The following is a 12,568-nucleotide window of genomic DNA, read 5'->3' as shown; positions in this document are numbered from 1 at the left end:
GCTCTGTTGCCCAGGGTGGAGTGCAATGGCATGATCTCAGCTCACTGCAACCTCCGCCTCCCAGGTTCACATGATTCTCATGCCTCAACCTCCTGAGTAGCTGGGATTACAGGTGCCTGCTACTGCGTCTGACTAATTATTGTATTTTTAGCAGAGATGGAGTTTCACCATGTTGGCCAGGCTAGTCTCAAACTCCTGACCTCAGGTGATCCGCCCACCTCGGCCTCCCAAAGTGCTGGGATTACAGGCGGGAGCCACAGCACCTGGCCAAACAAAGGCATCTTCTAGCACGCTCTTATCTGAATAGTGCTGGTGGCCCTCTGAGAGAGCATGTGTGTTCCCCTCACTGATCTGTGTCCTCATTGAAGCATAACAATCATGGCAAAATAACATTAAGGGGACATAGGTGCCAGGCACCATGCTCAGCAATTTCCATACCTTCTCTCATTTAATCCTTATGACCATAACAAGGAGCATGGGACTGCTGGGCCTGGAGTGTTCCTGGCTCTGCTGGGCAGCTGTGGACAAGTCACTTTTCCTTCCGTAGCCTCAGTCGCCCTGTCTGTATAGTGGCAGCAATATTTATCCTATCTCCCTCACTGTTCAAAGGCGACACCGGACGGGAAAGGACTTCAGGAAAGACATTGTACTAACCAAGGATTAGGATTGCTCGTATGTGAGGTTCAAGAGCTGGCATGAAGGCCGGGAATTCTTAAGACTGGGCACACAAACCCAAGCCAAGGCATCTGCACCCACCCTCCGAGCCACCCTGGCCCAGCAGATGAATTCTGCAGTTTGCCAGCTGCCAAGAACTTGCTTGAGGAACCTGTGTGGCTAGGAGAGGGGCAGGAGGTCCTTATAGTGGGTCCCAGGCCCTGGGCTGCTGTCCTGGCTGGATGAGCAGTGCCTGGGGCCTTGGAAGTGGTCCCTCCCAGTCTGGGCGCCAGGGTTGTGTGGAAGTGCAGGGGGCCTGCGGGGAGGGGGGTCTGGGCGCTACTTCCTCTTCCATCTTCCACATGCCGCCTAACTAGGTCAGTTCAGGCTGGGTGTGGGGAGAATGGAGGATAGCTCACCAGGCAGCCGCCCAGACCTCCCCTCACCCCTCAACACATGCAGAAAGCCTTGTGAGGAGGTGAGCCCTGTGTCTATTCCGGAAAGTGGTGAGGCCGCCAGCCTCACAGTGGCAAGGCTCCCGGGGCGCTGGCTGGGGATCCTCTGCTTTCTCATCAGCTTTACTTGGAACACATTTCAGTGCCGGGCTGGGGCTGGGGAAGATGACACGTGCTGCCAGGGCCTGACGAAAAGGGCAGGGCCCTTGGACTCGTGGGTGGGGGCAAGGCATGCCTGCCATCGTTCATTGGAAATTGAAGCTAGGCTACCGTTAGGGGACGTTTTGTTTCACTTCCCAAGTTTCCGCCCTCTACAGGCCGAGATGACATCAGGCTCCCCTGGCACGCCCTGTAGCCAACTCCCTCTTCATCCAAGCTCCTCCACTGCCCTGGGACAGCTGCTCCGCTGCAGTTTTGGGGCAGGCTGCAGAATCACCGGGCAGCCCTAGGCCCAGTGGCTGAGGGGACTGTCCTGGCCTTTCCAGCCTCAGCTGCAGGGCCTGGGAACCCCCAGTGCCCTGCCTCCCAGCTAGCACCTGCTCACCTCACCCACTCAAGTCTTCCCGGTCTCCAAGATTATCCACTTCTGATTCATTCTCTCTCCCTCTTTAAATTCAGCATGGCATAGGCCTCCAGACATGGGCTGCAGCATAAAGGCAGCACTTTGAGAGCACTACTACTTGTGAGAGTCACTTGACCTGTTTGAGCCTCAGTTTCCTCATTTCTTATATGGGGCTCTAATGGGACATGGCACAATGGGATCAAATGAGATGACGTAGGAAGTTCCGCCCAGTGCCAAGAGCATCATGGGTACTCAGGAAATGTTAACTGCTGTTGTTAATGATCACGATTACTTCTCATAATTGTTCTGCATCAGCCCAGGCCTGTGCTGTGTCTGATGGGACCCTCCCTTTCCTGATGCGGTGGCTCCCCTGCAGCACTCCTGTGTTGGGGCCGGCTTCCTGGGCTTCGCTCCCCACGAGCGGCAGGGCCACTTCTCAAAGCTGACAGTATCCTGCCACCCGCCTGGCATGTCACCCTGCTCCCGTCCTGACCCTCTATGAGAACTGGCCTTCCCAGCCCACAGTCCCTGGTTGCTTTTGTTCCTCTATTCTGGTTTCCTTCTTTTGGCATCTCTTCCATCCGCTGCCTTTTCTTTGTCTAACTTTTCCTCTCTGAGGCTACTGGGGGAATCCAGTTTCTTCCTCAGACTCTGTGAGCCTCCCCACACAAAGCCCCTCAGCCCCTCCAGCTGCCCTCCTAAGAGCTGGGGGGTCACGACGTGGCCTCACAGAATTCCATGCCATCCTCTCTGTTCTGGGGAGCCTCCAGGTCTGGGCAGTCTCTCCGGGGCAACAGGAGCCCAGCCCACGGGGCCTGAGCTTCCAGGCACCGCAAACTGTCCTGGGCTGCAAGGCCAGAGTCTACCCCGGTGCACCCCCGGGGCCAGAACACCAGCTGTATCCAAGTCTCTTTCTCCCCAGCAACTTAAGGGATTTTTCTTAAGAGATTGTTTCACACCTTTGAAAAGAACTTGGTTCTCTGACACATTCCCTGGGACTGGGACCCAAGAATAGTTTTGCCACGTGTCATCTCCCATCTACCCTTTTATTCAAGGACATTTATCCAGCACCTACTGCATGCTAAGTGTTGAAAAACGAGCACTTTGAATGAAGAGACCTTCCAAACAGGCTTTGTGTGAGCAATACGGCAACTTATTCACCTGGGTGGAGGTGGGCTAAGGCCGAAAAGGGCATTAGCAAAGGGCAGTGGGATTGGAGTTGGTTTTATAGGTTTGGGTAGTTTTTTGGGGGGCCGGGGTGTTGCAGAGTAAGTTCAGTTACAGTAGTAGGGGGTGGGACAAGGAGTATACATGACTACAAGTTCAGTTACAATGGCAGGGTTAGGTGAGAGGTCTTCACATTATCTTAAGAACAGTTAAGATGGCAGGGCTGGGTGAGAGGTATTCACATTATCATAAGAACAGTTAAGATGGCAGGGCTGGGTGAGGGGCTTGTCCGGGAGAAGCTCTGCTGGACGATCCGGGTCAATGGCGAAGGCAGGCAGGGGGTGGGAGACATCAGCCGAGGCAAGCAGGGCTTCAGACTTTCAGGCTCCAGGCTTGAAAGCCTGGAGACCTGACAGTAAGCCTTGTGCCTGAAGCTGGGAATGGTCAGAGAAAAGGTATCACTTCGTTCTAAGGGAGTTCCCGAGTTAGCCTAAACAGACACTACCGATCTAACAGCAGCCACAAGGGCAAATGCTGTGTGGTGAGTCCTCTCTGCTACGCAGTGCTTTATGTGTAGGGACACATCTAATGCAATGAACAATGATGGTTTCCGTTCCCTAGACACTCGTCCCCCTCTAGGCTCTGTGCTCAGGACAGTCCCATGCATCCATGGAGGGAACACTCGTTTCACAGCAGGGGTCCAGGTCTAGGACTTCAGCTTCCTTGGGGAATTGAGGGACTCTGCTAGAGGCCTTGTGTTTGTAGCTGGGACTCAGGTCCCGTCTGTCTGACCCCTGCTCTCAGGGTGTTCCCATTCTCCCCACCTGGCATGGGGTTTGAGGACCTTGTAAGCCACAGGAGGAACAGCCTCCCACAAAAGGAAGGCCCCCTTTGGCCATCTTCTTGCTGTGAAGGCCAGCCCCCGCTCCCAGGAAGCCCTCGCCGCCCCCCACGGGTAGACCCCTCCGTGGCTGGGGCCACCTTGTTATTCCTGCCGCCTAACCTGACCTTCACGGACCCTGTTCCTCGCCGGCCATGGCAGGCAGCTTTCAGGCTCACACAGCATGGCTCCTCTCACCCCACACACCCCTGCCGGTGCTGCTGAGCCAGTCCAGATTGTTCTCCTTGCTGCCTTCCTGCTACACCATGCAATTTAGGACACAGCCTAATGGAGGGCTCGAGCCACCTGAGCAGCTGCCGTCTCCATTTCTTGGCCCCTTTAACCCTCTTCCTTCCCCGGGTGAACCCTATTCAGCAGGCTTCCAGCAGCAGTAACGAAGCCGAGCGCCCAGCCTACCAGCTGCTCAGTACTTTATAAAAGTTTAACCTAATGGTGTAATGAACTCCCATCATAAAGCAGCTGGAGCAGTGCATCCTGGGATGTATAAATGATAGGAGCCCTCTGAAATTGTAATTGGAAATGGCAGCAACCAGAAGGTTGAAAGAGGCTGGCCTCATTGGGCCGAGCACAGCTATTCTCTGTCTCCTTTCAAAAGGCACACAAAACTGAGTCTGACTGCAAAGAAAGAATATCCTCACCCCAAACTGAGCTCCCGGTTCTTCCGCCCCGGTTCCCACTTCCTGCTCCAACTGTGTCTGCAGAGTCTGCAGGCTTTGGAGGTGGGACCCCCCCCACCAACCTGGCCCTGCGCTCTGGTTCTGTGCCTGCAGACAGAGCGGGCTGAGAGGGAACGAACACAGGCACAGGGGTAGGCTCCACCGTACTCCAGGGAGAGCTTCGGAGCAGTTGATTTGACCTCCTCAAGTCGCCATAAAGTGGAGCGTGAACCCACTCAGAGCGCTGGTGGTGATTGAATGGGGAACCGCAGGGGGTGTTGGGATGTGGGGTTGAGAGCTCAGGCCAGACAGTCTGGCTTCCCGTTGCAGCTCCTGCTGGGGTTAGTCTTCAGTCCTCAACCAGGTCCTTTAACCTCTCAGCTGCAGTTTCCACCTATAAAATCAGGGAATAATTGGCCTCTGAGGAGTGTTAGGAGGTGACATGAGATGACGCTGGCTTGTGACAGACTCAGCATCGTGCTTCTCTGATCGGCACACAGATCACTGGGGAGCTTGCTAATGCAGATTCCAGTTCAGGCTGGCAGGGCCCACATGTGCATTTCTATACAAGCACCCAGTAATGCTGCTGCTGCGGGCCCTGCAGCACAGCTTACCTGGAGCCTGGAGGGCGAAGTGTTGGACCCATAGTCAGTGCATTAGGGCCTGCTGTGATCATATGTCCAGGCAGAGCCCAGGGCCTGCACAGGTGCCCACATGGCCCATGAGAGGCAGCAGCAGCATGACCTGGGACCAGGTTAGACATGCAGCATCTCGGCACCCCTTCACCACCACCTCCTCCACATCATCATTGCTGGGAGAGGAGCCCACAACCAGCTCTAGAAGTTCGGCTTATCACACTTGAGCAGTCTTGGTCAGGACTCGTCCTTCAGAGCAGGGTTTCTGAGTGCAGGTTTGTTAACGCCAGCCTCAGAGTCTCCTGGGGTTGGCCGCAGTAGAACTCGGAGCCTAGCTGGGTGCGGTGGCTCATGCCTGTAACTCCAGCACTGTGGGAGGCCGAGGCAGGTGGATCACCACCTCAGGTTGGGAGTTCGAGACCAGCCTGATCAACATGGAGAAACCTCATCTCTACTAAAATACAAAAATTAGCTGGGCGTGGTGGTGCATGCCTGTAATCCCAGCTCCTTGGGAGGCTGAGGCAGGAGAATCGCTTGAACCAAGGAGGCAGAAGTTGCAGTGAGCTGAGATTGTGCCATTGCACTCACTCTAGCCTGGGCAATAAGAGTGAAACTTCATCTCAAAAAAAAAAACAACAACAAAAAAATACAACAAAAACCAACTTGGAACCTAGAAATATAGTTTCCTGAGACCTGCCTTGGGTTTACTAATTCAGAATTGCTGGGTGGGGCCTGGGAATCTGCATGAGTTTGAGAGTCACTAGGGGACCACTCACTGCCTGAGTGCTCTGAAGGGCAGAATCCCCACTCCCCACTCCCACCCCTTGCACATAAACCTTCACCTCTGCCAGGAGGAGAAGGAATACCAGGCTGGGGTCAGGAGTTTGGGGCTCCTGCATGATCCTGCCACCGAAGCCCAGGACCCCAGAGCCACTCTGCCTGGGGCCCAGCTGCAGGGTTTTCTCACAACCCAGCATCCTCCACTAGAGAGTTGGTTGAATGAACTTCCGTACATCATGTACGTGGACCACTCCACAATAATAAGGAAAGGTGGTGGCAGGAAAATGTTTAAGGAGGAGAAGTGTTCACCTTTTAGTTCAGTGAAAAAACGTGATAGGTACTGAATGATCCCACATTTGGACAGAGAAAAAAATACGAGAAGGATGCTAATAGTTGATAGTTTTCCTAGAGGGATCATGGGTGATTTCTGTTTTCTTGTTTTTGGTTTCTATTTTGTTTTCTTTCTTTCTTTTTTTTTTTTTTTTTTTTTTTTTGAGTCTCACTCTGTTGCCCAGGCAGGAGTGCAGTGGTGCAGTCCGCCTCTCCAGTTCAAGTGATTCTCCCGCCTCAGCCTCCCAAGTAACTGGGATTACAGACATCCGCCACCACATCTGACTAATTTTTGCATTATAAGTAGAGATGGGGTTTCACCATGTTGGCCAGGCTGGTCTCAAACTCCTGGACCTCAGGTGATCCCAGCCTCCCAAAGTGCTGGGATTACAGATGTGAGCCACTGTACCCGGCCGGTTTCAATTTTCTATAGAGAATATTTTTGTAATAAGAAGAAAATGGTCTGCATAAGTTAGTATGCCTGGTTTGGGGTCCCTGGTCACAGCACACCTGCCCTACCTAAGCTGAGGCCTCCTCCAGCCAGAGGCAGCCCAGACTCCCCTACTGGGGTGACTTTCACCGTCTCCCTCACCTTCAGGGTGTGGCTGATGATCCCCAGGCCTTCAGACCACTTCTCTTGCTTGCATTCTTTTTTTTTTTTTGAGACAGTTTGCTCTTGTTGCCCGGGCTGGAGTGCAATGGTGCGATCTCGGCTCACCACAGCTTCTACCTCGAGTTCAAGTGATTATTCCGTCTCAGCCTCGTGAGTAGCTGGGATTACAGGCATGCGCCACCATGCCCAGCTAATTTTGTATTTTTAGTACAGACAGGGTTTCTCCATGTTGCTCAGGCTGGTCTGGAACTCCTGACCTCAGGTGATCCACCCTCCTCAGCCTCCCGAAGTTCTGAGATTACAGGCAGGAGCCACTGTGCCCGGCCTCTCCTGCTTTCTTACTTCCTCTCTGCTTTGAGTCTTTCTTGTTGATGGCCAGCACTCCTCCCATTTTACATAAGAGGAGAGGGTGGGGAGGGGACAGCTGAGAGGCGGGAAGCCCCCACCTTGCAAACCTCTGTGGCCAAGTTTAGTTTTTCTCAGGACGTCACCTAGGCGACTAAACCCAAATTCCAGAGTCCAGGCACATAGGATGTGCTCAGAAAGTAATGTCTGCATGAATGAGGCTGGGATGGCAGCCAAGGATGGGGCTGAGGCCCAAAGCTGTGTGACCTTGGCACGTCAGCATTCCTCTACGAGCTTAGGGTACTCATCTGCGGGATTCGGGGAATCAGGGAGGCTTGGCCTCTGAGTTCCCCAGGCCCCTCCAGCTCTCATCTTCTGGGGACTGTCACATGTCTTCAGCCCTGCTTCCTTGCCTGTTTTTTTTCTCAGCGATTTGTGCTGCCTAAGAAGACATTACCTGCGTGTTTCAGCTGCCCAGTGAGTTTGCGAGTAAATGGCTGCTCGGGTCAGGGCTCTCCAGGTAAGGGACTGAGCAAGGGCCCTGCTGTCACCACAGCCAGGCTTCCATGCCGTGGCAGGAGGAAGGGAGACCTGTGCTGGGACGTGAGAGCCATCCACCACCCGTGGCCAAGGGCCGGGGTGCCTGTGCATGCCTGGACCTGACGTCGGCCTCGCGTGCACCCTTTGTGCTCTGCGCTGGCGGTTGTCAGGTGTCTGCCTTTCATCCTCTCCTGGCCAAAGCTGCCTTTATTCAAGTGCCCCCTGCCAGGCTTTGTGTCTGATACCCCATTTCCGGCAGCCCTGAGTCTGTGGCCCTTTGAGCTGCTGTTCTCCATTGAGTGGCTCCGTGGGGAGGAAGGGTGGGAGAAATCCATTCAAGCCATTTGTTTTAAAGACATTGAAGTAAACCCATGGGATTCATGCGGTCACATGTTTTCAGTCTTCTTTCAAAGTAATAGATGGGTTTCTAGATCGCTTGCATCACCCGCTTCCCTGTCTGGGAAGTGCAAGAGGCCTGGTCTTCAGGAAGAACCATGGAGAGGGGAAGCCTAGAAGATAAAAGCTGGGGGGCTGGCGAAACAGGAACACGCGCATGTCCCCCCGCCAGTGGAGGGGCCCTGCCTGGGCAATACCAAGCATGTGCGTTCTGGTGATGCCAGGGAGGCAGCCCCACGGGCCCGCTCTCTACTCTCAAGCGTGTTTTTCCTGGCCTGGGGAACCTGCGGAAGCTACCTTTGCCAGCAACCGAGAGGCAGGGTTGTTGGGAGCCAATGGTGGTGCCCAGACTCTCTGCTGGCTGGAATCCAGCCCTGCACAAGGTGCATCTGCCCACAGGCTTGGGGGGGGGAGCTTTTGGATACCAGGGGGGCTTTTGGATACCGGGTGGGAGGAGGGGGAGGAGGAGGGTAGCTAGCCTTGCTTTCCCTGCTCTTTCTGTTCAACCACAAGGCCCCACCAGGAAGCTTTCCGTCTGCCTGGGGCTGAGCAGTGGTACAGGCCTCAGCATCAAAGCTCTGTGCTTACCGACCTGCCCAGTTTCCTTGTTACTCTGCACTGTGAGCTCCTTGAGGACAGGGCTTGGCACCCTTGAGTCCATGTCCCCAGAAGCTCCTGCTTAATGGCCTGCTGAGTACAGCTCACCCCCACTTCCCAGTAGGGGAGGAATGGTGGGAGCTTCCTGGCTGGGAGCTTCTAGGCCCTAGGCCTGCTCTCTGGCCCAGGTCTGAGCCTCCCACCCCCTCCAGCCAACCGGTCTAGCGGGTTTGTGGGGACCTGGCCTCAGGCGCTTCTCTAGGGACAGGACATCCTGCTGTGAGGAGGCTTTGTGTCCGGCTTTCTGTTCTTCTCAGCTCCTCTTTGCTCCGCCTCTCTCCTCCCAGGGAGGGCACTGACTCCTGGCCTGAGTTTGCTCTCCATTCTGCCTTTTTGGGGTCCTGGGCAGCATATAGTGGGGGCGCTGGGCTCAGGCAGAACAGTGGCCTTGCCTGGGAAGAGGGCAGGGGCAGTCCCTTCAGGAATGAGGTGAGGTATGCATCCCCACATGTCCCCATGAGACCCTGGAAAGCCTGATACCCAGAGTGGGGGTGGCAGGCTCCAGGCCAGAGCCCAGAAGCCGTGGTGACCGTTCTCTCACTTCCTCCCCGACTGATGTCCAAGGATGAGGGACCAGAGGCCCAGAGACAGCAGTCGTGTGCCCGAGGCCTCGCTCCAGGACTCCGCCCCCACTGAGACTCCTCCCTGCCCCCACCACCAGGCTCGCTCTCAGGGAGCAGGAAATGGGAGTAGGGGAGCCTGGGTGTTCCTCTCACCCTCTGCGGGCGGGGCTGGGCACCCCGTTCTGTAGGTGTCAGCGGAACCGTCACCAGCGGTGGGTGCCAGTGCCGGGATTTCCCTGGCTGACTCACCCTCGGCCTGGCTGTGCCTCAGCCTAGGCATGAGTTCTTTGTGAAGGTGCCTGGATAGTGGCAGCGATTTCCATGGAGTCCTGGGAGCGGGAGATTGGGGGTGGAGGTGCCCACCACCCTGGCTGCCTGCCTTCCACTCCCAGTGGACTTGAAGCCCAGCTGTCCATCAGACACACCACCCCTACTTCCCAGAGAGGAGGAGCAATGGGGCCGGGCGCTCCCTGAAAGATCCCCCCAGGGGCCACATGCCTTCCCTCCCCTTCCCCTGTGGGAGAGGCAGGAGAATAGGGAAGCCATTGATTCCCTCCACCCCTCCCAGAGTAAGAGGCATTCTGCAGACTGGGCCACCCGGGGTTGCGGGTGGGGTCGGGAGCAGTGAGAGAGGCAGGAAGTAGGGTCAGCACCCGGATCTAATGACCCCTTGGAGAAGAGGGGCAAACTGCCGTCCCTTCCCATAGTAAGGTCTGCGTGAAGCACATCTTTGGGACCTCCCAGCCCCCTTGGCAGCGAGCAGGCAGCGGCAGGCGCTGTCAGTGGGGCGGAGGTGTTGCAATTACAGTGTGTGGGGGGCTGGGGGAGGACTGAGCAGACAGACTGGTAGAGTGTGCGGCTTGTGAGCTGGCCTGTGGGGGCGGTCGCAGCAGAGCCATGGGGGATGGGACAGGAGGTGCAGATCTGGGTGGTTGGCCCCAAGATCCTTACCTTCCTATCGCCAATGGGAGGAAGGTCACCCCGACCTCCCTGGGATGGCATAGCGGGGGATGGTAGCCTCTGGGGACTGGTCTGCCAGGGCTGAGGGCACAGGGTGACATTCAGGACCCTGGCATGGTTTGGTATTGGGGGGCAGACTTCTCAGCCCCCTACCTGCTTGCCTGGCCGGTGAGAAATGAAGCAGGTTCTTTGGCCCAGTGCCATGGGACAGTCCAGTGACTGATGAGCCTGTTGGCTGTGCTCATCCCTCTGTGGGTAGGCCCAGGGTAGGGTGGTCCTGGAAAGGAATGTGGTTGGTTGGCCTGGCCCTGCCCAGCCTCCCAAGCTTGGCCGGCTGCTGTGGTCAGGAGCATGGAAGCCGGAACAGGACGAGGGGAGGCCTGGTCCAAACTGAGATGGGCCCTCCAGGCAGGGCCAGCTTTACCTCAGTCCTCCCGGGCTAAAGGAAATGAATTGAGCTGCTTGGGGGAATGGCCCCAAGTGGCTGAGCCCTGAGGTGGGGACCCAGGACAGGAAGTAACAGGAGCCATTCTTGCACAGGAGCGCACCAAGCCCCAGGAGCCTGGGCTGCTGCAGGGTTCCAGGTTCTGCTCCCAGCCTGCTGCTGACCTCGGCGTGGACAGGGCCAGCTATCTACTCCTTGGCCCTTGCCTTCCTCCCTCAAATGAGCGTTTGTGACTCAGTGGCTTAGAGCTCAGAGGTTCCTTCCCACTCAGATATTCTCCTGTTCTTTTTTTTTTTTTTTTCAAGAGACAGGGTCTTGCTCTGTCACACAGGCTGGCGTGCCGTGGTGCAATCATAGCTCTCTGCACTCACTGCAGCCTCGACTTCCTAGGCTCAAGCCATCCTCCCACCTCAGCCTCCCAAGCAGCTGGGACTCCAGGTGTGCCCTGCCATGCCCAGCTACTTTTCTCCTGTGATGGCCCTGGGTGGCCAGGTGTCTCTGCAGTGAGGAACAGTGCCAGGGTCCCTTCTTGGACCCTCCGTTTCCTCTTCCCCTGAGAGTCATGGGGCAAAGTGAGATAATGGCTGGAAGTTCCCAGTACCGGGTCTTCTGGCAGGTAGTTGCGCTCTCAGTGAGCGATGTCTGGTATTGCCCTTGTCACCCTTATGTTTACATTATCATCGGCCTTATTGTGGAGTTGCCATCTCAGAGCCTGTTAGGGGCTCCCTGGAAAAGGCAGTGTGACTCACGTCCTGGGCTGGCATCCTGGCTCCCAGTCTGCTCAAGAATGAGAAGGTCAGACTGGGACAGCCAGAGGGTCAGAGCAGGCAGGCAGGGTCCCTGACATCTCTCTTATGGGGCCTCTGCAGCTTGGTTGAGCTGCTGGCTCCCATCTGCAGAGGGGCGGCCCAGCTCTCTGCAAGTTGGCTGGGAGACCTCAGAATGGGGAGTGCATGTTCTCCAAACATCTTGCTCACAGCAGATGGCAGCCACAACTGCCTTTCTCTCTGCAGTTCCGGTGCACTTCCCTTTCCCTTGCTTACCACCCTGCTAACTTTGGTTTCTGCTTTTGGAGATGGGGAGGCAGCCTGCAAGCCTCCAGAGCCACTTCTGATTGTGGGTGAAGCTTGGTGCACGTAGCACGGACAGTTTCCAAAGGAAAGGAAACCTTGTGCCTCACCTGCTTCCCCGGGGAAGCTCACTCTTGCCCTGCTTCCCACACGTCATCTCTGAGTCTCTTTGGCCAAATGTGCTGGCAGCGTGAGCTGAGAGGAGCAAGGGAGCTGGGCCGGGGGCCTTGTCTGACATTTCTCTAGCAGCTGCTAGGCACCAGGCATGGTGCCGGGTGCCAAGGACAAGAGATGCAAAGTGTAGCCCTGCTCTCCTGGAGCTCCCAGCCCAGTGGGGAGCCTGGAACGGAGGGGCACTGATTAGGTCTGCCCCTGGGGGTTGGTGGGCCCTGGCAGCTTCACAGAGGAGGTTGTGTTTAGGCTGAGCCTTGGAACACTGAGGTGTTCCCAGGAGAGCAAGATTGGAAAAGGCCTTTCGGGCAAAGAGAACAGACTGTGCAAAGGCAGAGGCATGAAGACCGCCTGCCGAGCACGCTCAACCGTGGCGCGCAGCAGAGCACAGCAAGTGGGACATTCTGTGCACCTCAGAAAGACAGTGCCTCCTCTGGCCGCGAATGGTGGGGGCCAGCCTCAAGCTGAAGCCCTGGATGGGAGCCAGTGGGGGCACAGGTCTTCCTCAGCTGGGGAGAGTTCTGCCCTGAGTTTGGGGCCAGCAGATGCAGCCCCTGCTGGTGGAATAGAACTGGACCATCTTTCTCTCCTGGCTGGCTCTACAGTCCAGTGTTGGCCTTACTACCCTGGGGCTGAGGCCAGGGGGTCACAGATCAGCCAAGTGAACA

At 56.2% G+C, this 12,568-nt stretch overlaps 1 protein-coding gene across 3 annotated transcripts in view; it reads left to right on the top strand.

Annotated features, from left to right (window-relative positions):
• DAGLA (diacylglycerol lipase alpha) overlaps positions 1 to 12,568 on the top strand; it is a 70,170-nt gene that overhangs the window by 7,528 nt on the left and 50,074 nt on the right. The window lies entirely within an intron of this gene.

This window comes from Cebus imitator, unplaced genomic scaffold (genome assembly GCF_001604975.1).
Source record: "Cebus imitator isolate Cc_AM_T3 unplaced genomic scaffold, Cebus_imitator-1.0 Scaffold316, whole genome shotgun sequence".
Classification (NCBI taxonomy): Eukaryota; Metazoa; Chordata; class Mammalia; order Primates; family Cebidae; genus Cebus; species Cebus imitator.
The sequence above is the reverse complement of the archived record's forward strand: the minus strand, read 5'-3'. Positions and strand labels throughout refer to the sequence as shown.